Below are 25,717 nucleotides of genomic sequence, written 5' to 3'. Positions count from 1 at the left end.
ATCATCTGACAGCAACAGCATTCTGGGGACTCATTTTTCCCTGCCCCCGAAATTCAAGCCAAAAGGTCTCTGTTGAGAACTATAATCTCAGCACTAGCATTAGCTTTTGTGGTGGTGATGGGGAGAGAACTTTTCTCAAGAGGACACCCTGAACATCTGATTGCAGAAGCATCTCCAAGGGCACCTGTGTGGGTCCTTTATAGGATGAACTGCACTCCCAGACTTAAATGAGAGCAGGTAGGATAGAATGAAGAAGAGAAAATGATAGCGGTGCCTGATGTTGCAGTTAAGTTGATAATCTCTTCTTAACTGGTTCGTTCATAGCATTCTCGGGAACCATCGAAATGGGTGTAATGGCAGGCAGTTTGCTCTTTTAATTTATTATGCAAACCTATTATGTGTCCCAGTGGGAAAAGACTTTGGTTTCAGTTTTTGCCAGGAGGGCTTTCTCACCAGCAGAAAGTGGGGTGAATAGTGTTGTTCCCCACTGTGGATTCTGGGAGTTGTAGACCCACTCCCCTCCTTGGTGGGAATGGACTCTACCATGCTTTCCTCATGTCCTGCTGCAGGTAAGGTTTGTGGGGAGCAGAATAAGGGGGAGGTGATAGAGGCAGGCACCTTGAGCACCCCAGAGCACCCCAACCCTGTAGAGTGTGCACAAAAGACTGAGCCCCTTTGAGGCAAGGATCCACGCTTTTTAAAAAGCACTTAAAAAAAAGTACATTAAAATTGAAGAATGGTTCCACATAGGTCTCCACAAGATTTTAAAAGAATAAATAAATAAATCATCACTCTATCCTATATTTATTTATAATCGTTGACAAACACCTGGAATTGGGATTTATATTTTTATTGTTTGTTACTTTCCAGAAATACACCTCTAGAAGAACCATGGATACCTACACTAATTGGTTCCATGTCTGTAAACCCATCCAGTACAGCAGAACATCAAAATCAAGGGAGAAAACTTTCTGGAAAATCCCTAGGTTTTGCTTGCAATAGGCAAGCATCTAGGATGATGAAAGATAAAATCAGTTCTGCTGAGCATAGAGAGGTTAGGTTAGTAAACTGGGTGTGGATTTTATTTATGAGTTAAATGACATGTTCTTTATGTTTCCCTCCTCCCTCCCAATCCCTTTTCCTTTTGTGTTGTGTCTTTTAGATTGTAAACCTGAGGGCAGGGACTATCTTTAAATATTGGCCTTTGTAAATTGTAAACCACTCTGGGATCCTTTTTCGGCTGAAGAGTGGGGTAAAAAAGTTCAAAAATGTTCAAAATAATTCTATTTATTTCAGTAACTGAAACGTTTAATACAGGAAAATAAGGAAATACCAAGCTGGACTTAGTTTGTTTCCAGGGTCAGTATTATTTACCTAATCTGGTGTATAGGAAGTTTGTTTTAAAGCCATAATTACATGTAGATTGCTGTCTACAGAGGCAAATACATCTGACATTATAAAATAAGGCTGCAATCCTACTTACCTGGGAATAAGACCCATTGAACTCAGTGGGACGTATTTTTGAGTAGACATGTTAATGTTAGTTGTGTTTGCCTGTGTAGTCACTACACTAATGATATTTAATCTTTGGAAAAGAATGTTGACCTTATGGAAAATAAATGCCTTGAATTCTGCAGTTTCACTCATCCCATTCCCACTAACTCACAAGGTTAAAGGCCAATTAGTTTCTTACACTGGCATTTATGATTTGTTTTTGTTTTTACTTTCAGAAGCCTTGTGAACATCAGAAAAAGTTCTGAGTCCCGTTTTCAACATGCAAGATTTAACGATGTAGAAAGAACCTCAGAATTGCCAAGCCTGGCAGCCTCCCAAGCTTCAATTCAAAGGTGGTATTTTTCTCCAGACAGTTGAAAATGCCAAAGATGAAATGAAAATCCGCAAAGGGGATAGGATATGGCTTTTACAGAAGATGCCAAGTTGCTGTTACTACTTCATGACAGCATAGGGTGAGTGCTGAAGAATCCTTATGAAGTCCAACAATTATGAATCTTCTTCAAATGCAACTATCATTTTTATTGTGCAGGCTTCAGGCAACATCTCTAACAAAACAAAACAAAAAATGGTATAAACTGGAGCCTCCTGCTTTTTCAGTTGCCAGGAGTTTTGAAGTCAATATTGTCTTAAAACAAAAACAGAACCAAGAAGACCACTTCACAAAGCCCTTTCTAGTTTCTACTATTCTGCTCTATTGAGTTACAGCTATGATGAGCTATGGTTCTACCCTTTATATTGTTTCTTTCTTTCTCTAGATAGATGATTAATGGAAGAGATCTGTCTGTCTGTCTATCTATCTATCTATCTATCTATCTATCTATCTATCTATCATCTATCTCATTTATAGCCCGCCATTTTTCCTCTTTAAGAAACCCAAGGTGGCGTACATAATCCTCCTCCTCTCCATTTTATCCTCACAACAACCACCCTGTGAGGTGGGTTGGGCTGAGAGTTTGTGACTGGCCCAAAGTCACCCAGGGAGCTTCCATGGCCGAGTGAGGACTAGAACCCAGATCTCCCGGCTCCCAGTCCAACACTCTCGCCACTACACCACACTGGTTTTAGGGCTATTTAAACTTCAAATATTTATTATTTTATTTTAGACAACCAATTCTTCCATTGCAATGGGATATAGCCAGTGAAAGGAGTGGACTTGTAATCATCCACCCCTTGTCTATGCCATAATAATGGGTAAAGCTTTGGGACATGATCCAAGACCCTTCAAAAACTCTTTTATTCTTCTTGGTGTGCTGAAAGATCCGGGCACATGGAAGTCTATGTGAAAATTGGGACACACAGCTCTACAGCACCTTAGAATTACATTGCCCTCTTTTCTTTTTATGACACTGGGAGTGGGAACATCTTTGTAAAGCTACCAAGGCCTACCAAATTATAGAAAGTGTGGGGAGGGAAGGGTATTCTGACCAGCATTTGGTTGGAGATCTCACCCTAGGTGCAATCCTATGGCTGCTAGACAGCCTCTAGACGGCCGTAGGATTTTTCAGTTTCTGGGAACCGAGCTCGGAGCCAGCGCTCAGAGGTCAGTTCCCAAAAATCATAGGAGGTGTGGTTTGTCCCTGGCTCTGCCCTCGGAAGAGCAACATGGAGTGGCTGAAAAGGGGAATCCCTGGGGGCTGGGGCCGCGGAAGCACAGGTACAGTGCTTCCTATGTGCCATCTGACCTCCGCCCCCTCCCCCCACTCCGAGGCGACCCAGTTAGACAGCTGAAATTGGCCATCTATCTGCAAATGCAGGGCAGCTGGAGCACAGAGGAGAAGATCTCCTCCATGCTCCTCCCGCCCTGCATTGGATAGTCGGCTGCATCCGAGTTCCCCATAGAATTGCACCCTAAAGGTTTTTTTAATATTTCCAGGTGTTTAGTCATTCACTTAAGTCATTCATTGCCCCTCTTACTGGCCCTTCTTCCATCCAAAGGATGCTTCGCTGTCATATTAACTTCCTGTCCATTGTGTTGCTTAATGGCAGGTTGATGCATGCTAAAATTTCAACCAGGATCTGATGCTAGATTAACAATTTGAGCTGACATGCATTGCTGAAACCTGGCTGGAATTGGTGAGAGGTCTGAGTCTATCATGCAACTTTTCTGGGTTTGATGCTTATCTATCAATATATTTGGCATATTCAATAAATTGACCCCAAATAACCAGAAAGGTCTCTGCATGTGCTAACTTTAATTTTGTGCATAATCTTCCCAGCAATGAGAAAATCCTACAGGTCATCAATCCATTGAAGAACTGATGGAAGTGATAGGAATTCCACTTCTTAGCTAACCTTAGCTTAGCTACTGATAGCAAATAGAAAACAAGGGTGGATGTTTGTTATCACCCCATTGATGTCAAAATGAAGCAGAATGTAGGCTGGATTGAAAGGAGGCATGCTACCTGTGCTACAACCAATCAGGTCTAATATAGTGATCCAAAAGTTCCAAAAAATGTCACATTCCCACCACACGTTAAAAAGTACCCTTACACATACATCTGCCTCAGCATAAACTGCCTTCCAAGGGAGGTTTAAAAGACGTGAGAAGAGGGATGGGGTCATGTTCCATCTAGATAGGAGCTCTTTTATATTGGTGCACATGAAAGAGTTGGATAGGCCTCCCAAATTATTTGACAATTTTCTTGCTCCGTTTGTACATCTGTCTCCTGACTTACTTAGTATTATATTTCCCCTCTATCAGAATGTGATATATATTTGAAAGCAGTCCCTTGGACATTGCCAAATTTGCAGAGTTTCAGACCTCAAATGCTGTGAGTCCTTGTTGTGGCCAGATAATTATCTGATGAGTTTTCGTCTATTGGTTGCCCTGGGCATTTTTCAAAGGTAAATAACAAATTAGGTTGGTCATCTCTGGGATCTGATGGATCTGGTAATTTTCTGATGGCCCTGGAGGAATTTGTGGCTGGCATTTTTGTTGATGCCCTAATGAACCTCAGTCTGGGCTGTAGACACAATTACTCCTGGATGGTTTCTTCTGCTGGCTACAGTGAGATTGACTCCTTGGTATTCCATAGAGGTGGTAGTGAATAAACAGTGGCATGATGGTTCAAATACAATTGGAGGAAAACTCAAGGTGAATCCAACTGAATACAGGCTTGAGAGCCCATTTGAAAGTCTACTTTGTGGCAGTAATGGCTGTCATAAAGAAGTATTTCTCTCTGCTACCATTGCATCTGCTCAGTGCTTTCCTGGATTCTGAAGTGTATTCTCCATTTTGAGAATTAGAAAGATGCATCAGAACTCTCGGTAGGCACTGGGACTTGTTTGATCAGCATTTTGCAAATAAAAACACTCCTTGGATTTGGACTCCAGGGGCAGGGGCAGATTGGTCCTGAAGCACCTTCTTATAGCAGTTGCTTGGCTCAGTTTCAGGTGTTGCAGCCTGAGATTCTGAGAGGGTGCTTGGAGACATCCAGTTTATCTATGGCCCTCATTCATTCATTCATTCATTCATTCATTCATTACATTTATATCCTGCCTTTTTTCCTCCTTAAGGAACCTAAGGCAGCATACATAATCCTTCTCCTTGCCATTTTATCCCCACAACAACAACCCTGTGAGGTAGGTTGGGCTGAGAGTCTGTGACTGGCCCAAAATCACCCAGTGAGCTTCCATGGCTGAGTGGGGACTAGAACCCAGATCCCCTGACTCCCAGTCCAACACTCTAGCCACTGCACCACACTGGCTGTCCCTTGCCTGTCAGGGCTTTTAACATCTAGCTGAATGGTAGCGGCTAGGTGGATTCATGAAGTGGTTGTTTTCTCTTTAAGAAAAGGGGTGCTTCTGGTAATCTTGAAGGTGACCACTGGAAATAACCCTTCTTTGGACTATGTTGATTCTTCTATCAACCAGTTTGCAAGATAGAGCTTGTCTTCTCATATGCAACAGTCTCCGAAGCTACTATGCTTTTTCTTTCTTACTTCCAAATTTGTTTGTGTAGGTATATTGCTGTGGTCCAAACATAGTGTTGTTGTTGTACCAAAGATTCTATTGGCAAAAAATAGAATGCCTCTGAATACCCGTTGCTGCGGAACATGAGTGGGCGGGTGTTAATGTGCTCATGTCCTGCTTGTAGGCTTCCCATAGGCACCTGATTGGCCACTGTGGCAACAGAATACTGGACTAGATAGGCCTTTGGTCTAATCCTTCTTATATTATTATGTTATTAGCGGCTTCACATGTTATAAATATAATATATATTCAGTGTGGTGACCACAATACATGAATCAAATACACATATTTATGTTATTTACAACAGGGAGTCAGGACCAATAATAAATAGTTGTAGCATGCGCATGTTATACTCATCTTAACATTTCCACCTCATACTGTATGAAGTAGAGGAGAGGTATGTACCATGCACATGTGATATGCCCACTACTGCCTTAAGTGTTCTTGGTGAGTAAACTCTAGAGGGCTGGCTGTGTAGCAAAAACAGCAGAATCCCATGACACCTTTCTAGACTTTTAAGATCAAAGCTACAACCCTATACACACTTACTTGGGTATAAGGCTCATTGCACTCACTGGAACTTACTTCTAAGCAAACCAGTACAGGATTGCACTCTTAGTGAATGAAATGCTTTTTGGTTTTGGTTTTTTTAAGGATGCTGAACTCTCCAAAGTTCATGGACAGTAAAGAAGGAGATGCTTTTTTTCTGCATTAAATTTAAGAAGCAATGTTTAGCATTCGAGACAGACAACATTTTCATGGCTAAATGTACATGCATTGTTTCTTTTATAAGTAAAAGCTGAATTTGGTCCTGTCACTGCACATTTGCAGATTTCTTAAAGAAAAAGATACTTTGAAATATCTTTTACATTGGTGAACTAGAAGACAGAAAAAGGGATCCAAATGTTGTTTCTGTGCATTGAACATTTAGAGATGGTGCAGTGTCCACTCTGTGTTCTCAAACACTAAGTATACCCTGAGTGACCCATTAGTGGGAAAACATTATTAGATGCACCAGCAGTGGGTGAAATGGAATTTGCAGGAGGAAAGATAAAAACACTGAGAATGAAAGTAGTGGCAAAAGCTAAGGAAGAACTGCCTCAGGCACTGATGGTAATGCAGCAGGGCCAGCCCTGAGAAAATGGAAGTCAACTGTCTGCTGCTTATTAAAATCAAGCCAAGTAGTGGTGAGTGGCAAACACAGATTGCATTGCCTATGAACCAATAGGAGGGGAAAGACCACCATGTCCTCATTGTTTGAAAATACATATTATCCCAGGTCAGAGCTGGAGATATTGATAAAGCTGATTATTGCTGGAGTGTGGAGTTCTTTCTTCACTGGCCTTCATGTACAACCCTATCAGGAATCAAGCATAGAGAGAATTCAGATTGCAAATTAGGGACTTCCATCAGAACCTCCCTGGTTTTGGGGTCAGGATAGCTCCTTACTAGCTCATCTTGGCCTCTTCTGTTTTGGGATAGCTCAGAAAGATCATATGGGTAAGAAACTTCTCTCTCTCTCTCCCTCCCTCCCCCTCTCTCCCTCTCTCTCCTTTTAAAGGCAAACACCTAAAGACGTTTGCTGAAATGCGTTTTGCTTAGCACCACTATTGTATTTTTGTATGTGGTCGATGCTCTCATACAATATTTTGTCACCATGTAAATATAGTTAGATATTCTGAAAGAAATAGGTTTTTATAAAAAATCCTCCCTCTCTCAAGTTCTTAATTTTGTTGTTGTTGTTCGTACAACACATGCTGGACCCACAAAGAAGAGAGAGAGGTTGTACTTTCTTACAGGATAATTTATACTGCCTGGTTAGCTGATAACATAGTGTTACCTAAATACTGGTGCTATGAAACTGTCTCCTAGAGGTGAACATAACAATACACTACTGTGAGCTTCAAAGACCATTCTGTATAGTCCTCCCCTCCCCAATACTTACTTAGGGCAGAATCCCATGGGGCGCTTATGCCTCGGTTGATACTCTTACATTCTGCTGATTCTGTTGCACAAGGCCTGGGTCCTGCCGAATTCATTGTGCTATTGTGCAATAGCAATTTCAATCAATCAATCAATCAGTCAATCAATCAAAGCTTTTATTGTTTCAACCAGAGGTTACAACAAGCAAAATAATAATAAAGATAAAACATACATAAAAGAAAACAAACAAATCATATTAATTTTTAATTTCCTACGAGGTCATAAAATTAGCTCTATGTGATTGGGCTGTGAGAGCAAAATTGGCCAATGCCAATAAGACTGTCTTTCTTTTGGAAGAAAACAAAAAGTGTATTCTGTCTAAATAGGACCAGCTGGACTTTTTTTCAAGAAAACAATGCAAATATTTAGAATGAATTTGGGAATAAATAGGGCAATGGAATAAGTAATGAGGCAGGTCTTCCACTTTGCCAGTACAGCAGGGGCAGAGTCTCGAGGCATAGGGAGTCTTGTTAAAACGCCCTTCTAAAACTGCAGTTTTCATTTGCTCCATCTTCAATCGTGTGAGAGCGGATCTAAGACAAGGGTTTGTAATTAAAGTCAGATAGTGACTTTAATAGCAATTTAACATTCCCAGGGGAAGCCATGAAATGAACATAAATGCTCGTTTCTTGATTGGGGAAGGTCAGTAGAGCTCCCCCATACCAGAAATGAGTGTTTTTGCTCATTTCTGGTTGCCCTGGAAGTGCTAAATCTTCCTTCCACAAGTGGTGGGTCTCATTTGTGGACAGAAATTGGTGTGGCACAAGGGAATTTGGGAAGGCGTAAAGCCCCCATTGGATTCTACCCTTCATTTCCATAATTTCTTACATCAGCTTACATTCCAAATTCTGGAAATTTGTTTGTATCTTGGTAAGATTTCATTGTGCAAAAGGTGAGGTCCTGGAAGTAAGATTAGAAACACTGAGAGATTATACTATAAAAAATTATGTTTGCTTCAGACTAGTTGGCATCTCATGAAGAACAGTGGCTCCAGACCCTATTGTACTCCCACTGACATCTGGTCTTGGAATTTGGGTTGGAATTCCCCAAATTATTTTCTATTAAAATATTACACCTCAGTGTGCCAAGGCCAATTCCAAATTTTACCAGGGCAGGTCTCCCATCTCTAGCAACTTTACCTTTTTGTCAGAATCAAACTACATGTGACATTAGCCACATTTTTTATTCCCATGACTGGGGTTCTCCTCTTCTTTCAAATTAATAGGAGCCATGGGAACTCGCAATCCAGATCAGGACCCCCCCTACACACACAGTAATTCACCATTGAAAATTGGGAGTAATGCTGATAGTTGCTCTTTACTGCGAACAGCAGCTTTGAGTCAAATAACAGCTTTGAGGAGTCATCTTATCTGGGGAAACATAATGGGGAAATATTTATTTTTAAAAACAACAACAACTGCACCCTGAAATCCCAGTGCAGATTATGGTTCCATGAAGCTACTGTGAGTGTAAAAAAAAGAAGAGAAACTTAATTACAAGTCTCAAAGGTTTATCTAATGTCATATCTAGTTTGACCTGAAGTGGGATAAGATCCATGGCATTGCTTGATCTCATGCACGTTTAGGGATGTAGGAGGTTAGGGGTGCATGAGAAATCCATTTCAGTTCATTTATTTTTAACCAGAATTTATCCCATTCACACTTTCTGGAACCAAATGTGACTCCAAACACAATCTGCAGTCAAAGTTTGTACATTTCTGAGCTTGCAATACAATCTGTGGATGGAAAAAAAACACATTCTTCAAAAATGTGCATGTTGTGAATGCAAGCAAACCTGCTTTAATAAATAGAAAATTTATACCTTTCAAAAATGCTCACAACTGACATATACATTTGAAAAAATGTGCATGGAAATATGCATGAATTTTCATGTGAAACGAAAAACAAACACAGAGCTCATGATCGGATACCGATACAAGTTGGAATGAGCTTTGAGCTCAGATTTGGAGAACCTTGCTGAGCTCTAGTTTTGCTGATTTGCACATTCCTACTTGTGATTAGGGATGGGCAGAACGCTTACCTGCCATTCCGTGGGGGGGTCTGCGGGGGGAGGAGATCCGTTCCTCCCCCCCGGAATCCTCTTCGGCCGGCTCCGCTCCGCGGCGATTCCGCAGAGCCACCAGCCGGCTCCAGAGTGCCAGCGATACGGCCGCCATGCCGTATTGCTGGTTGATTGGAGGGAAGTGATTGTGGATGCAAATGGCGGCCAGGATGCCATTTACAGCCGTAAAGGCCTTAGTTTAAGGTAAATGCAGCCGTAAATGGCTGCATTTACCTTAAACTAAGGCCTTTATGGCCGCAAATGGCATCCTGGACACCATTTGTGTCCACAGTCACTTCCCTTCAACCAGCGATACAGCATGGTGGCCATATCACTGGCAATCCAGAGCTGGAGGATCCAGCCGAAGTGAATTCTGCGCAGAGGCAGGGGTAAGTCTTCCGTTCTTCCACAGACTCCGGCTCTGGATTTCTAAAGAATCCAGCCTCATTGGAGACTGTGGCAGAATTCTCCCCCATCCCTACTTGTGATCTGCCCATACACTGTATAGTGGGGAGAGAGGTAAGAAGAGAATGAATTAGGGGCCATAAGGCTTGCCACTGTTTGGGGTTTGAACCATACGTGTGGTGACTTTACCATTGCACTGTTGCACATGAGAGTTTGTAGTTCTATTAATGTGGATAGGATTGGGCTTGTTCTTGCTGTGTGTTGCATTTATTGTGCTAGTCCTTGTGTTGCATTTCCAAAGCACTGCAGCTGCAATATTTAGGAAAACCGAACACACACACACACACACACACACACACGTAGCACATTAATAACAATGGCAAGTGCTGTGTGAAGTGTGGTTGCTAAAGTGTCACAGGCACTTACTGGTCAGTGACTGTGGCATCACTAGTACTGAACAAAACAAGTCTGCTACTTCCCAGCAATATCTATGCCATTTTGTACACACCTTCAAGACTACCAGTTCACCTTGCAGAAAACGTAATCCTTCACCTTTTTGAAAAAAGGGTGGCAGGTCAGCGCACAGGCAGAAAAACAATAGGTGCATGTGGACTGCAAAGGTTAGATGTGTATGCAGTTCTAAAATATTTATGCAAAGATGACTGAATGTCATCTCTTCTGCAAATTCATGTACATAGTTAACATCACTGTAAACCACAAAGTGTGTGTGAGTATATATATGTATGTATGTATGTATGTATGTATATGTATACGCACACACACATTGATACTACGGTTCGTGAATACCTACTGTATCAAAACACTTCATATGTCAGTGTTCTCTGGCATAGTGCATTGTGTTGCAACAGACAACACAGAATCTTGTCCCGTTCTCTAGCTCTCAGCAACATATTTCATTTTCAGGTTTGAATTATTTTTGAAGGCCTTGACACTAAGAATCAGACTAAGCGGTTACATTTGGAAGGGTAAATACCACGCTACTGCACTAAGTTCTTTTACAGCTTGAACAGTTTAACCTTTTCTAGCATGTCAGTTGAGTGTACTTGTACAGGCCTGTGTGGAATGTATGGCAAATCCTTCCCCAGCAGGCACAATTCTACATTCACAAAATGGCTGCATGTCCAAGTTTTAATATGAGAGTTCAAATAGAAATTTATTAGAGAACATTTGAACCACTGCTGACGTGATCATGGCAGGATTTTGCTCCTCAGCTGACCCTTCTTTTAAATTGCAGTAATTATGTATATGTGTGTGTATATATATGTGTGTGTATATATGCTAGAGAAAGGGACAAGGTTCTGTGTTGTCTGTTGCAACACAATGCACTATGCCAGAGAACACTGACATATGAAGTGTTTTGATACGGTAGGTATTCACGAGCCGTAGTATCAAATCATCTTACATATATGGCTAAATGCTGACTATTGCTTGCTGGTGATTGGCAAGACTTTCCACAGAGACACTAGGAAGCCAAGCCCTGGCAGCTCCTTGCCCACTAGATCTTTTCAGCTTCCAGCCCTCTGGTACCTCCCCAAGGAGTCTTGGTCCTGACAGCAATACCTTCCAGCATCCAGGTGATATTCCTTTTTATCCACTCTGAACCCTGCTTATTATTTACTTGATTTATATCCCACCTTTCCACCTAAAAATGGCATTCAAGGTGCCATTACATGCTTGTCATTAGGGCTGTGCACCGCTTTGGCTGAAGTTGGGCACTTCAGACCACTTTGTGCTGCATCTGAGGTGAGGTGGAGGGGGCACAAAGCAGGTCAGTTGCTCCAAAGTGCTTCAGTGGCACTTTGGAATGATCCGGAAGCTCAGCCATGCTGCCGTCACCACCCAACCCCCAGCTCCTTACCTGGGCCATCGGGACGCTCACCGGCAACCACTGTCCTGTTCCAGGGAGTTGCCATTTTTAAAATGGTGACTTCCTGTATTTCTGGAAATAGATCCTGCAGAAATAGCGGTGGCAGTGGCAACAGACTCCCTGGAACAGGAAAACCATTGCTAGCAAGCATCCTGACAGCCCAGGTAAGGAGCTGGGGGCTCACACGGCACATTGGGGGGGGGGGGATTCGGCCATCTAAATCCCATTTCGGCTCCAGAGGCCGAAGTGAGTCAGGGTCCACCTGAAGCAGCCCAAAGTGACTCCGGCCCTCCTTGGAAGCCCCAAAGCAGCCTCCAAGGCAGATTGGGGGCTCCCTGCACAGCCCCACTTGACAACAATCCTTGAGCCTGTGACTCCCCTCCCCACAGACTGGGGTTGATCGCAAACACAATGCATTCCACATAAACTCTTTATTGATATCATCAGTGTGCAGAGTGATTGCCTACCTACCCACTCCCCTTCACTCCCCCAACAGTCTAGGCCTCCAAAAGTATTAGTTAACATCCCAGTTCATTCTTCCAAATAAGCCAAGCCCCTAGATATCTTATCTCCCACCCCATACATCCACATGGTCTCTGTTTGTTATGTGCAAGATCTTTGGCAATGGAGATGCAGAAAGCCCAAGAAAAAAGTGGGTTTGGGGTAAAAAGCTGCCCTTTGGGACAGGTGAGGCTGTGTGGCTTGGACAGATCAGGAAGCTTTGGGGTCTAGGGGACTGAGAGCAATGGAGCTAAGGGTGCTCAAAGAGATAGGAAGACGAGACCATCAAGTTTCACAGATTGATTTGAACTAACCAGCCAAATCCTTGACTACAGATCTCTGGTATTTTATTCATTCATTTATTTTCTTTATTGGAAGATACTCATTTTTCACAGGGCTAATTAATTTTCAGATTTATTTAGAATCTACTCAGTTGAGAAGACATTGTTTTTCTGTAAATTAGTTTGAAAGCCTTGAATTATATATAAACAGCAGGAATCCTGAGCTATTTCTCTTCCTTGTCATGGAAAGTGGTTGTCTTGGAGGAAAATGAAGGACAAAGAGACTCTAAGGCAAATAATATTGAATTTGTAACCAAATCGAAGGCAAAAAATGAAAAAGATGCTCGATTGGAATAAGGATGTCAGGATGAAGAGAGCAAAGTCAATAAAATGAAAAGAATGATAAAGATATCTAATGAGGAAGGCATGATCTTTGCAGTAGCCCTAGACAGAGTTGGAGAGATTTATAATGGTGGTGGTAGCGGTAATCCTTCCTCCAAATGCATTCACAAACTTTTTGTGTATGGGCAGAAAGCAGAGAAAGCCTCCACCTCATTACCAGAATGGGTGACTTATGCATCAATTACATGAGGGTCCAAAAATCCATATTTTTTCTCTATCAATTCCTAAAATAATAATGCACTGATGGTGGCATTGACTGAGGAAATTGCAAATGTACTTACTCAACAGCATGTAAAATGTGATCAATAAAGCTCAGCTGATTGTATAGATTTTTTCCATGCTGATTATCAGACATTTTGCCCTTCCATGTATGGAGTGCACTTTTTACTGTTGGTAACTCTTAAGTTGTTGTCTGCTTCTTTAAGTTCCTAGTTAAAAGAAACCTTAAAGGTAAAAAAAACACTACCGTGTGTGTGTGTGTTTTTTACATTTCACAACAGTTGCATATTATTTCTGAAGAACATAGGGTTGGAGTATGATGTAACTATGATGTTAAACAGGCAGCAAAATATTAATGTATTTCTTAATTGTTTTTAACAAGTAGTAAGAAAATCCCTTAAAACCATGATGCACAAACCAAACTTGAACATTTTAATTTCAATATAGTTTTGTAGAAAGGAGCAAAGAAAGTTTTTGTGCATCTCTGTGCGCGTGTGTGTGCATGAGAGAGTGAGAGACAGACAGACAGAGAGACAGGCAGAAGTATATACTGACACTTTTCAGCTGAAGCCCATAACAAATTGAGCCCCTTTGGACAATTTCTGATGAAGCAGGCTTCCCTCTAAAGCAACCAAAACCAAAGTCAGAGGCAGTGCATGAGGCAGACAGTGCATCTTTGGCTTTCTTTCTCTAAATTCTTATGGGAGGAGGGGGAGAGAGTGGGGAGAGTAACAGGTCCACCTTCTAATGCTAGGGAACATTTTACCAGGAGCCGTCCAATCACTGTGTTTTGGGGGAGGGCAAGGATGGGGCCATGATGTGGCCATTCTTCCAATCCTGCCATGTTTCACTATGAAAATGATTTAAACTGGCTGTCAATCATCACAACTCCTTAGTCCCTGCACCAGACCTACCCTTTTGAAACTTTGCAGGTTTCTTGCCCAGGAACACCTCCATAATGTGTGCCATTTTCATACAAAACACAGGGGAGGAGAGGGGAATTTGAATCTTTCTTTCTTTCTTTCTTTCTTTTTTCACTCTCTCTATTTGCGTTGCCCTTATTTTCGCCGTAGTCTACGTAAATCTTTACGTAGACTACAGGGACCAAATAAGGAATGCAAATGGCGGCTCCCTATGGGGGCCACCATTAGCCGTACGCGCTTTTTTTTTTAAGTCACCCGTGATAGGCTACGTGACGATTTACGTAGCCTATCACGGCTGACTTTGCAAATCTAGCCGTGATAGGCTACGTGAATCGTTACGTAGCCTATCACAGGGGCGTTTTTTTTTTTTTTTTACTTTTCTTGTAATGGCGGCGGTGGCAGCTGGTCGAAAGACTGGCTGCTGCCCCCGCCCCTGACGAAGACCTGCTGAACTGCCGCCGGGACCCGCCGCCGGAGGGACATTCGTGAAAGGTAAGTCCCACCCCGGGGTGGGGTGGCGGGGGGTGGGGGGGTGGCGGAGAATTTCTCCCCGAACAACCTTCGGAGGACCGAATGCATTGGCACTCGGCCCCCCGAAGTTTCGGAGAGAAATTCTCCCCCATCCCTACTATTCTATGATTCTATGATCTCCTACCAAGAACTGCTGCCTGAGTCCTGCTTTCCATCATTACATATTGTTGAAGGCTGTTTTCTGCCCGTAGTATACTGTATCACTTCACTCTGCAATAGCCTGTTCTGCTTAAATAAATAAATAAATAAATAAGGTATTTGTCCTTTGGGTTACAGACAAACAAAGAACAGCCCACAAACAGCTTTTAAACAAAAATAATAATTGACTTCCTGTCTGTTACAAGCTGTTTAAAGTGACCTTCACTGCATGTTCCGTGGTGGAGAGTGTGCGGCCTGTGCGTGGCCTTCATGTTAATGTGTGTATTTATGTGTACGTGCATTAGAGACAAGATCCATCACCATACCCAACAGACTTAACTTCTGTAGAGAGAAATGGTGAATGTAGCAACTCACTAAAACAACACAATTTTAAACAAGTGGCTAAAAAGCAAAATTACGGACAAAATGAGACAGTGATATACCAGGCAGGTACCAAAAAATGGGGACTGTTTCTGATAAATAATGACAGTTGGATTGTATCTGCTCAGGATGTATACACGGACTGGAAAGGTAACTAGCTTGGGTTAATCGATCTTCTGTATGAGATCATTTTGAAATGGCCACTGCGTGGAAAGGAAACATGCACACAAAACCACACATACACGTGTCTGTCCACCATTTGGATAATTTTAGCTGTATGAGATGCAGGAAGAGAAGGTGATTAAAGGAAAGAGTGCCCCAAGGCTGAGGATTTCAATGTCTATGGTCCTATTTGGGAGTTCAGTATGTCTTGTTCTTGAAAACGCCAACACTGGTTACCTTTGGGTGAAGTACGCTGTTCTTTTGACAAGGTAAACACATTAATTTTTTCTGAGGTGGGATAGTAGTATTTTAACAATCAATGTGTATATAAAATGGTGGTCTTCTCACAGTGGTACTGAGTTAATATCAAGTGGGACAACAGGAGGTTAAAGAAAGCGTGCCAGTTTTAAAGCTTTTTTATTATTTACTCAGTGAAATAATATTGGAAAACATATCATTGGGACTGCCTTTCACAGCTGGGATAAATACAAATCTACAAAGAATGTGTTTAAATTATAGTGCACGGTGAGGGGGCTGGAGAGTGTTGTTTCTCATTTAAATAAATAGTCCCCCCTACTAACCTATTCCTAATCATGTGAACAGCTGAGGAACTAAGTAGGCTATTTCCATACATATGACTTTGTTTTTATGAAAGGAAGCTCACTAGAAATTCAAAGCTAATTGATCTAGTAAGAAGCCTCCCCCACCCCCTCATCTGTACATTTTTCAACTTTGTCAAAGACAGAGAGTCTTTATTCTCTCTCATTCTGAATCTCTTCTTGTAGCCTTTAAAATGACAAGATGGAATACTCAGTTAGTATGTTCCACTTTTGTTATAAAACAATGGGGGTCGTCTATAAAAGAAGACAAAGTATTTTGGAAACTCCCTGGATAGGAGCACATATGTCCGCAACAGAAAGTGCACTTCCAAATTCCTGATGAGGGGTGGTAGTGAACACCTGCTCCTTTCAGTTATTTAGGGCACAATCTTATGCATGTTTAGATAGAAAAAAAGCCCTACAACTCCCAGATGGTGGGAATTGTTCAGACAGAAAAAAGTCCAACATGTATAAGATTGTGCCCTTGGGGACTTCAAACAAACAAACAAACAAACAAATAAATTTCCATGTTGTTGTTGTTGTTGAGTCGTTAAGTCGTGTCCGACTCTTCGTGACCCCATGGACCATAGCACGCCAGGCCTTCCTGTCCTGCACTCTCTCCCAGAGTGTGCTCAAGTTCATATTCATTGCATCGGTGATGCTATCTAGCCATCTCATCCTCTGCCATCCCCTTCTCCTTTTGCCTTCAATCTTTCCCAGTATCAGGGTCTTTTCCAGTGACTTTCTCTTCGCATTAGGAGGCCAAAATATTTCAGCTTCAGCTTCAGTATCTGTCCTTCCAATGAGCACTCAGGGTTGACTTCCCTTAGGATTGACTGATTTGACCTCCTTGCAGTCCAGGGGACTCGTAAGAGTCTTCTCCAGCACCACAGTTTGAAAGCATCAATTCTTCTGCGCTCAGCCTTCCTTATAGTCCAGCTCTCACTTCACAGCCATACATTGCTACTGGGAAAACCATAGCTTTGATTATACGAACCTTTGTTGGCAAGGTGATGTCTCTGCTTCTTACTACGCTGTCTAGGTTTGCCATAGCTTTCCTCCCAAGGAGCAAGCGTCTTTTAATTTCATGGCTACAGTCACCGTCTGCGGTGATCTCGGAGCCCAAGAAAATAACATCTGTCACTGCTTCCATTTCTTCCCCTTCTATATGCCAGGAAGTGATGGGGCCAGATGCCATGATCTTCGTTTTTTCAATGTTGAGTTTCAAACCAGCTTTTGCACTCTCCACTTTCACCCTCAACAAGAGGCTCTTGAGATCCTCTTCGCTTTCTGCCATTAGGGTGGTATCATCTGCGTATCTGAGGTTGTTGATAATTCTCCCGGCAATCTTAATTCCGACCTGCGTTTCTCATGATGTACTCTGCATATAAGTTAAATAAGCAGGGCGACAATAATGCAGCCTTGTTGTACTCCTTTCCCAATTTTGAACCAATTGGTTGTTCCATGTCCGGTTCTTACTGTTGCTTCTTGACCCTTGTACAGGTTTCTCAGGAGACAGGTAAGGTGGTCTGGTACCCCCATCTCTTTAAGAATTTGACACAGTTTGTTGTGATCCACACACTCAAAGGCTTTAGTGTAGTCAATGAAGCAGAAATACACATTTTTCTGGAATTCTCTTGCTTTCTCCATGATCCAGCGAATGTTGGCGGTTTGATCTCTAGTTCCTCTGCCTCTTCGAAATCCAGCTTGTACTTCCGGTAGTTCTCAGTTCACATACTGCTGAAGCCTAGCTTGTAGGATTTTGAGTATCCTGGCATGTGAAATGAGCGCAATTGTACTGTAGTTTGAACACTCTTTGGCATTGCCCTTCTTTGGAATTGGAATGTAAACTGACCTTTTCCAGTCTTGTGGCCACTATTGGGTGTTCCAAATTTGTTGGCATATTGAGTGCAGCACTTTAACAGCACCATCTTTTAGGATTTTAAATAGCTCAGCTGGAAGACTGTAATCTCCGCTAGCTTTAGTAATGCTTCCTAAGGCCCACTTGACTTCACACTCTCTAGGATGTCCGGCTCAAGTTCAGTGACCACACTATCATGGCTATCAGGGACATTAAGATCTTTCCTGTATAGTACTTCTGTGTGTTCTTTCTACCTCTTCTTAATCTCATCAGCTTCTGTTAGGTCCCTGCCTTCTTTGTCCTTTATCATTCCCATCTTTGCACAAAATGTTCCCTTGAGATCTCTGATTTTCTTGAAAAGATCTCTAGTCTTTCCCATTCTATTGTTTTCCTCAATTTCTTTGCATTGTTCATTTAAGAAGGCCTTCTTGTCTCTCCTTGGTATTCTCTGGAAAACTGCATTCAGTTGGATATATCTCCCCCTTTCTCCCTTGCTTTTCACTTCCCTTCTTTCCTCAGCTACTTGTAAAGCCTCCTCAGACAGCCACTTGGCTTTCGTGCATTTCTTTTTCTTTGGGATGGATTTCGTTGCTGCCTCCTGAACAATGTTACGGACCTCCGTCCATAGTTCCTCAGGCACTCTGTCTATGCCTGAAATCTATTCCTCACCTCCACTGTATATTCATCAGGGATATGATTTAGGTCATACCTGAATGGTTTAGTGGTTTTCCCTACGTTCTTCAATTTCAGCCGAAATTTTGCAACAAGCAGCTCATGATCTGAGCCACAGTCAGCTCTAGGTCTTGTTTTACTGACTGTATGGAGCTTCTCCATCTTTGGCTGCAAAGGACGTAATCAATCTGATTTCGATATTGACCATCTGGTGATGTCCATGTGTAGAGTTACCTCTTGTGCTGTTGGAAAAGAGTGTTTGCTATGATCAGCGTGTTCTCTTGGCAAAATTTGATTAGCCTTTGTCCTGCTTCATTTTGTACACCAAGGCCATGCTTGCCTGTTATCCTGGTGATTTCTTGACTTCCTACTTTGGCATTCCAATCCCCTATGATGAAGAGGACATCTTTTTTTGGTGTTAGTTCTAGAAGGTGTTGTAGGTCTTCATAGAACCGATCAACCTCAGCTTCTTCGGCCTCAGTGGTTGGGGCATAGACTTGAATTACTGTGATGTTGAATGGTTTGCCTAGAGTCATACTGAGATCATTCTATCGTTTTTGAGATTGTACCCCAGTACTGCTTTTCCCACCCTTTTGTTGACTATGAGTGCTACTCCATTTCTTCTAAGGGATTCTTGCCCACAGTAGTAGATATAATGGTCACCTGAATTAAATTCGCCCATGCTTGTCCATTTGAGTTCGCTGATTCCCAAGATGTCGATGTTCAATCTTGCCATCTCATGTTTGACCACCTCCAGCTTACCTTGATTCATTGATCTGACATTCCAGGTTCCTAAACCATATTGTTCTTTACAGCATCGGACTTTCTTTTCACCACCAGACACATCCACAGCTGAGTGTCCTTTCGGCTTTGGCCCAGCCGCTTCACTCTTTCTGGCGCTACTTGAAATTCCCTCTGCTCTTCCCCAGTAGTATATTGGACACCTTCCGACCTGAGGGGCTCATCTTTGCTAGTGATGTACGAAAGTCACTTACCTGGTCTCGCAGCTTGCTTCGCGGTGGGGGGGAGGCGCTTCGCTTCTCCCCCCGAAATTCAGGCCGGGGGGGAGGCTGCTGCCCCCACCCCTGTCGAAGCCCTGCCGAACCGCCGCTGTGACCCGCCACCTGGAGCGACATTCGTGAAAGGTAAGTCCCATCCCGGGGGGGGGGTGTGGGGGGCGGGTGTGTGTGTGGAGAATTTCTCCCCGAAACTACTTTGGGGGGCCAAATACGTTGGCACTCGGCCCCCCGAAGTTTCGGCGAGAAATTCTCTGACACCCCTAGTCATATCTTTTAGCCTTGTGATACGTTCCATGGGGTTTTCTTGGCAGGAATACTGGAGTGGGTTGCCATTTCCTTCTCCAGTGGACCACATTTTGTCAGAACTCTCCGCCATGACCTGTCCGTCTTGGGTAGCCCTGCACGGCATAGCTTATGGCTTTGCTGAGTTACGCAAGCCCCTTCACAACAAGGCAATGATCCATGAAGGGGGAATTTCCATACAGATCTTCAAATAAATAGCTTTCAGAAGCCAGAGGGTGTTATTCTAAAAATGGTCTACTGCATGGCTCATAGGCCTCATATGATCACTGAATAATGCTGGCTGTGTACCATGTTTTCAGGTAAGAAATCCTTGATCAGCCAGATTATGGTCCACAAGTAGGGATGTACGAAAGTCACTTACCTTTTCGAAGGGTGACATTGGCAGTGGGGGGGAGGCGCTCTGTCCTTCCCCCCAAAATTCTCTCCAGCCAGCTCCGCTCTGCGGAGATTGCATGGAGCCACCTGCTGGGCTGCCTGCAGCCAGACATCCGGCTGCTGGGCAGCCTGCAGGGACGCAAATGGCGGCTGCCGTAGCCGCCGCCATTTGCATCCCTGCATTTTATTTATTTATTTATTATTAAATTTATTAATCGCCCATCTGGCTGGTCACCCAGCCACTCTGGGCGATGTACAGCGTATAATGAAACAGTTTAAAACAATAAAATTCTACAATAAAAACATTTTCTAAAATACCCTAACCCACCCCAAATGCCTGCCTGAACAACCACGTTTTTAATGCACGGCAGAAGCTCATTAAAGAGGGGGCATGGCGGAGTTCCCTAGGGAGGGAGTTCCACAGAGTGGGGGCCACCATAGAAAAGGCCCTATCCCTCATCCCCACCAGTCTAGCTGTCCTTGCTGATGGGACAGAGAGAAGGCAATCCAAGGCTGATCTTGTTAAGCGGCCTGTCTGGTGTTGCTGGAGGCGCTCCTCAAGATAGGCTGGGCCGGAACCATATAGGGTTTTAAAGGTCAAAACCAATACCTTGAATTTGGCCTGGATAACAACTGGTAACCAGTGCAACTCCTTCAGCACTGGAGTGATGTGATCTCGCCGGCGCCTGCCTTTAATCAGGTGAGCCGCCGCGTTCTGTACCAGCTGAAGCTTCCGAACCGTCTTCAGGGGTAACCCAACGTAGAGCACATTACAGTAGTCTAAACGAGAGGAGACCAGGGCATGTACTACTGATGGGAGCAGATGGTCGGGAAGGAAGGGGCGCAGCCGCCGTATCAGATGGAGTTGATACAGTGCTGTCCGGCTCACAGCTGACACCTGAGCCTCCATGGACAGCTGGGAGTCCAAAATGACCCCCAGGCTGCAGACCTGGTCTTTCAAGGGTAGCCGTACCCCATTCAACACCAGGTCAACATCCCCCAGCCTCCTCTTGTCTCCCACCAAAAGTACCTCAGTCTTGTCAGGGTTCAGCTTTAGCCTATTCCTCCCCATCCAGCCACTCACCATCTCCAGACATTTGGACAGGGATTCTACAGCCAACCTCAGTGAAGATTTGAACGAGAGGTAGAGCTGCATGTCATCCACATATTGATGACATCGCACCCCAAAACTCCTGATGATAGCCCCCGGCGGCTTCACATAGATGTTAAATAGCATTGGGGAGAGGATGGAACCCTGTGGCACCCCACAAGTGAGTGGCCACGGGTCCGAAACCTCCTCTCCCAGTGCTACCCTCTGGTATCTGCTGGAGAGGAAGCACCAGAACCACCGCAATACGGTGTCTCCAATGCCCAACCCCTCCAGGCGGTCCAGGAGGATACCGTGGTCAACGATATCAAAAGCCGCTGAGAGGTCGAGGAGAACAAGGAAGGAGCATTCACCCCTATCCAGAGCCCTCCTCATATCATCCACCAAGGCGACCAAGGCCGTTTCTGTCCCATGCCCAAGCCTGAAGCCCGACTGAAATGGGTCTAGATAATCAGTTTCTTCCAAGTTTGCCTTCAACTGCATTGCCACCACCCGCTCAATCACCTTGCCCCAAAATGGCAGATTTGAGAATAGGTGAAAGTTGTTCAGAACTTGAGGATCCAAGGAGGGCTTCTTTAAGAGCGGCCTCCTTGAGGGCTGATGGAATCACTCCCTCCTCAAGCGAGGCGTTCACCACCGCCTTGATCCCTTCACCCAGTCTCTCTCTGCAGCCCATAATGAGCCAAGATGGGCAAGGATCAAGTAAGCAGGTGGTCGGCCTTACAGATGAAAGCACCTTGTCCACTTCATCAGAAGGAAGAAGCTGGAACTGATCCCACAAAACGGGTTTGCCACAGGCCGCCTCTTGCTCACTGACTGTATCCACAGCATGCGGAGTAACACTCCTAATCTGATCAATTTTATCTCCAAAGTGTCTGGCCAAGGCCTCACAGGAGGCCTTAGAATGCTCCAGTGGTTCCGGAGCCATAGGACCAACCAGGCTCCGGACCACTTGGAACAGCTTCCTGGGACAGCACTCTGCAGACGCGATAGAGGCAGCATAATATTCCTTTTTTGCTGCCTTCACTGCCACGTGATAGGCTGAAGATACAGCTCTAGCCTGTGTCTGATCGTCTTTGGAGCGAGATGTCTGCCACTGGCACTCCAGCCGTCTCACCTCCTGCTTCAGGGCTTGTAACCGTGGATTGAACCATGGTGCAGCCCGAGCCCTGTTCAGGGGAAGAGGGCATTTCAGAGCCACCCGATCTAATGCCCCAGTGATTGCGGCATTCCAGCCACCCACCAGGGTCTCGACCGAGTGGCCGTTGGCATGCCCCAGAGAATCCCCAAGCGCGTTCAGGAATCCATTTGGATCCATAAGACGCCTGGGGCGGACCATTTTAATGGGTCCTCCACCCCTGCGGAGGGGTTGTGGAACCGAGAAGTCCAACATCACCAGATAGTGATCTGACCATGACAAGGGGGTGGTGGATATACCCCCGACTTCCAGATCACTCCCCGCTTCTCCAGAAACAAACACAAGGTCTAGTGCATGACCGGCTACATGGGTGGGCCCAGTTAGAATATGGTGCAGCTCCCAGGAGGCCATGGTCTCCATGAAGTCCCGAGGTGCTCCTGTGAGGATGGCCTCCGAATGTACGTTGAAGTCCCCCAACACCAGTAAGTTAGGGGACTGTACACGCACATCAGAGACCACCTCAAGCACCTCGGCCAGGGAGTCAGTCGTGCAGCGGGGTGGACGGTACACGAGCAGAATCCCCAGACTGCCCTTCGGGCCCAACCTCCAGTACATGCACTCAACAACCTTGGTCTCCCGGAGAGGGGGTCTGGTGAAGACCAAGGACTCTCGGTAGATAACAGCCACTCCCCCTCCCCGATCCCCAGCCCTCGGCTGCTGTGCATACGAAAATCCAGCTGGACACATGGCTGCAAGGGTTGGAGCAGCAGCCTCGGCCAGCCAGGTCTCCGTAATACATGCCAGGTCTGCACCCTCATCCAGGATCATGTCATGGATGAGGGAGGTTTTCTGGGTAACAGACCTGGCATTGCAGAGCAGCAAACGAAGGCCAGAAGATGGGGTCACGCCTCCCCCAGCCATCCTTTGGCCCTGGACAGGCCCGGAGCAGGGGACAGATACTACACATCTCTCCCTTGTTCCCCTTAGCTGGCAAGGCCTTCCCCTAGCGCTCTGCCAGTGCTTGCCACCCAGCCTCGGTATGTTCTGGCCCCCAACACCCCCCACTGCCTCCATCAGGTGGACACATGCCCCCTCGCTCCCGCCTATCAGGCAGGCTACCCACCCCTAAAAACACAACAGAATCCCCCAGAAATTAAAACAACAACAACAAACAATTAAAAATCCCCTTAAAATAATGCCAGGCAGGAGTCCACAGTAGTGATAGTGGCGGTGGCAGCGGTGCAGCAGCAGCAGCAGGCCCAGCAGCAGCAGGCATGCCTCTTCCCCAATGGTGGCAGCTTCTCCTACAGGCCCTGGCTCTCCCAGGCCACCTCCGCCAGCCAGCTTATGTAGCCCCTCCAGGAAGGGGTAGGTGGAAGCAGCACAGCTGGCTCGGTACCTGGGGGCCTGGTCCTGCAGGGACTGGCGGTCTGCCAAGCAGAAGTCTGCAGGGAAGGCCTGGTGTTGGTGGCGGTGGCAGTAGCAGCAGCAGCGGCAGTAGCAGCAGCAGCAGCAGCAGCAGCAGCAGCAGCAGCAGGCCCAGCAACAGCAAGCACGCCTCTTCCCCAATGGTGGCAGCTTCTTTCTACATAATATTTCTATGTAAAATATTTATGTAGCCTATCACAGCAACCCCCCCCCCCAAAAAAAAACACAGTGGACGCAAATGGCGGCGGCTATGGTGTTCCCTTTTCTTTTTTTGCTGTTTTATCTTACGTAAATATTTATGTAGGCTATTACGGGGGGGGGGGGAAGGGAACGCAAATGGCGTAGTGGCCGCCATTTGCGTTCCTTTTTTTTTTTTTGCCATAATAGCCTACGTAAATATTTACGTAGGCTAAAATGGCAAAAAAAAGGGAACGTAAACGGCGTCCGCCGTAGCCGCTGCCATTTGCGTTCCCTTAGTTAAGCCGTGATAGGCTATGTAAATACTTACGTAGCCTATCACGGCTTCCGCAGGGACACAAATGGCATCCCTGTGTTAGCCATGATAGGCTACGTAAGTATTTATGTAACCTATCACGGCTACATAGAAGAAGCGAATGGCGGCCGCAGACGCGGCCGCCATTCGCAACTCAGCACGGACGGCAGCAGGTAGGTGCTCCGTTCCGGGCCCATTTCGCGGGGCCAGAGGGCTTCGTTCCGCCACAGATTTCGGAATAGTGTTGCCCTTATTTTCGCCGTAGTCTACGTAAATCTTTACGTAGACTACAGGGACCAAATAAGGAACGTGAATGGCGGCTCCCTATGGGGGCCGCCATTTGCGTACGCGCTTTTTTTTTTCAAAGTCACCCGTGATAGGCTACGTGACGATTAACCTAGCCTATCATGGCTGACTTTGCAGATCTAGCCGTGATAGGCTACGTGAATCGTTACGTAGCCTATCACAGGGGCGTTTTTTTTTTCTTTTGAAGTTCGCGGCTGGGGAGATGGGAAGCCTCCCCCCCAGCCTGAATTTCGGCCGGGTGAGGCGGGAAGCCTCCCCCCCCAGCCTGAACTTCTGGGGGAGCAGCGAAGCGCCTCCCCCCCAGCGCGAAGCAAGGTGCGAGACCAGGTAAGTGACTTTTGTGCATCCCTAAACAATAGTTGCATCAGGAACTTTTGAAGGCCATCATAAAAAGTGTTTTAGGGTGCAGTCATATGGCCTAGATGGCCATGGGATGGGTCGGTTCCTGGGAATCAACCTCCACCCCCTCCCATGCCACCTCATAGGCTGTGCAAATCAGCCCTGTGTTCCATGCTTGGAAAACAGGGCATGTGGGGAAAACAGTGGGGAAAACAGGGCATGCCTGTGGGCGGGCTGGGGCAGGGAGGACAGAAATGCCAGTACGTCACTTCCTATGTGTTGTCCAGCTGCTGCTTCCCACGCTCCAAACTCCGAAATTGGCTGTCTAGCTGCGAAAGCAGAGCGAGGGGAATGAGGAAGAGATCACCAGTCCTCCCACCATGCACTGGATATGTGGTCACTCCCAGGGTCGGTGGCGACCATCGATCCAGATAAGATTGCTCCCTATAGTTAAATGGCAGGTTCTTCCTTTCCTTTTTGGGAGTTACAGAGTACCTCCCTCCATTTTAAAGGAAATGGCAACCCACTCCAGTATTCCTGCCAAGAAAACCCTATGGCTTATGGCTGCCATTTGCATCCCTGCAGGCTGCCCAGCGGCTGGATGTCTGGCTGTGGTCGGCCCCAGCCAGTGGCTCTGCAGAATCTCTGCGGAGTGGAGCCGGTAGGAGAGAATTTCGGGGGGAGGGACGGAGCACCTCAATATTGAGGCCAGCA

The sequence above is a fragment of the Heloderma suspectum genome, chromosome 2, assembly GCF_057233095.1.
Source record: "Heloderma suspectum isolate Gila_16-S chromosome 2, 16-S_ref, whole genome shotgun sequence".
Lineage (NCBI taxonomy): Eukaryota > Metazoa > Chordata > Lepidosauria > Squamata > Helodermatidae > Heloderma > Heloderma suspectum.
This window is presented reverse-complemented; position numbering follows the sequence as displayed.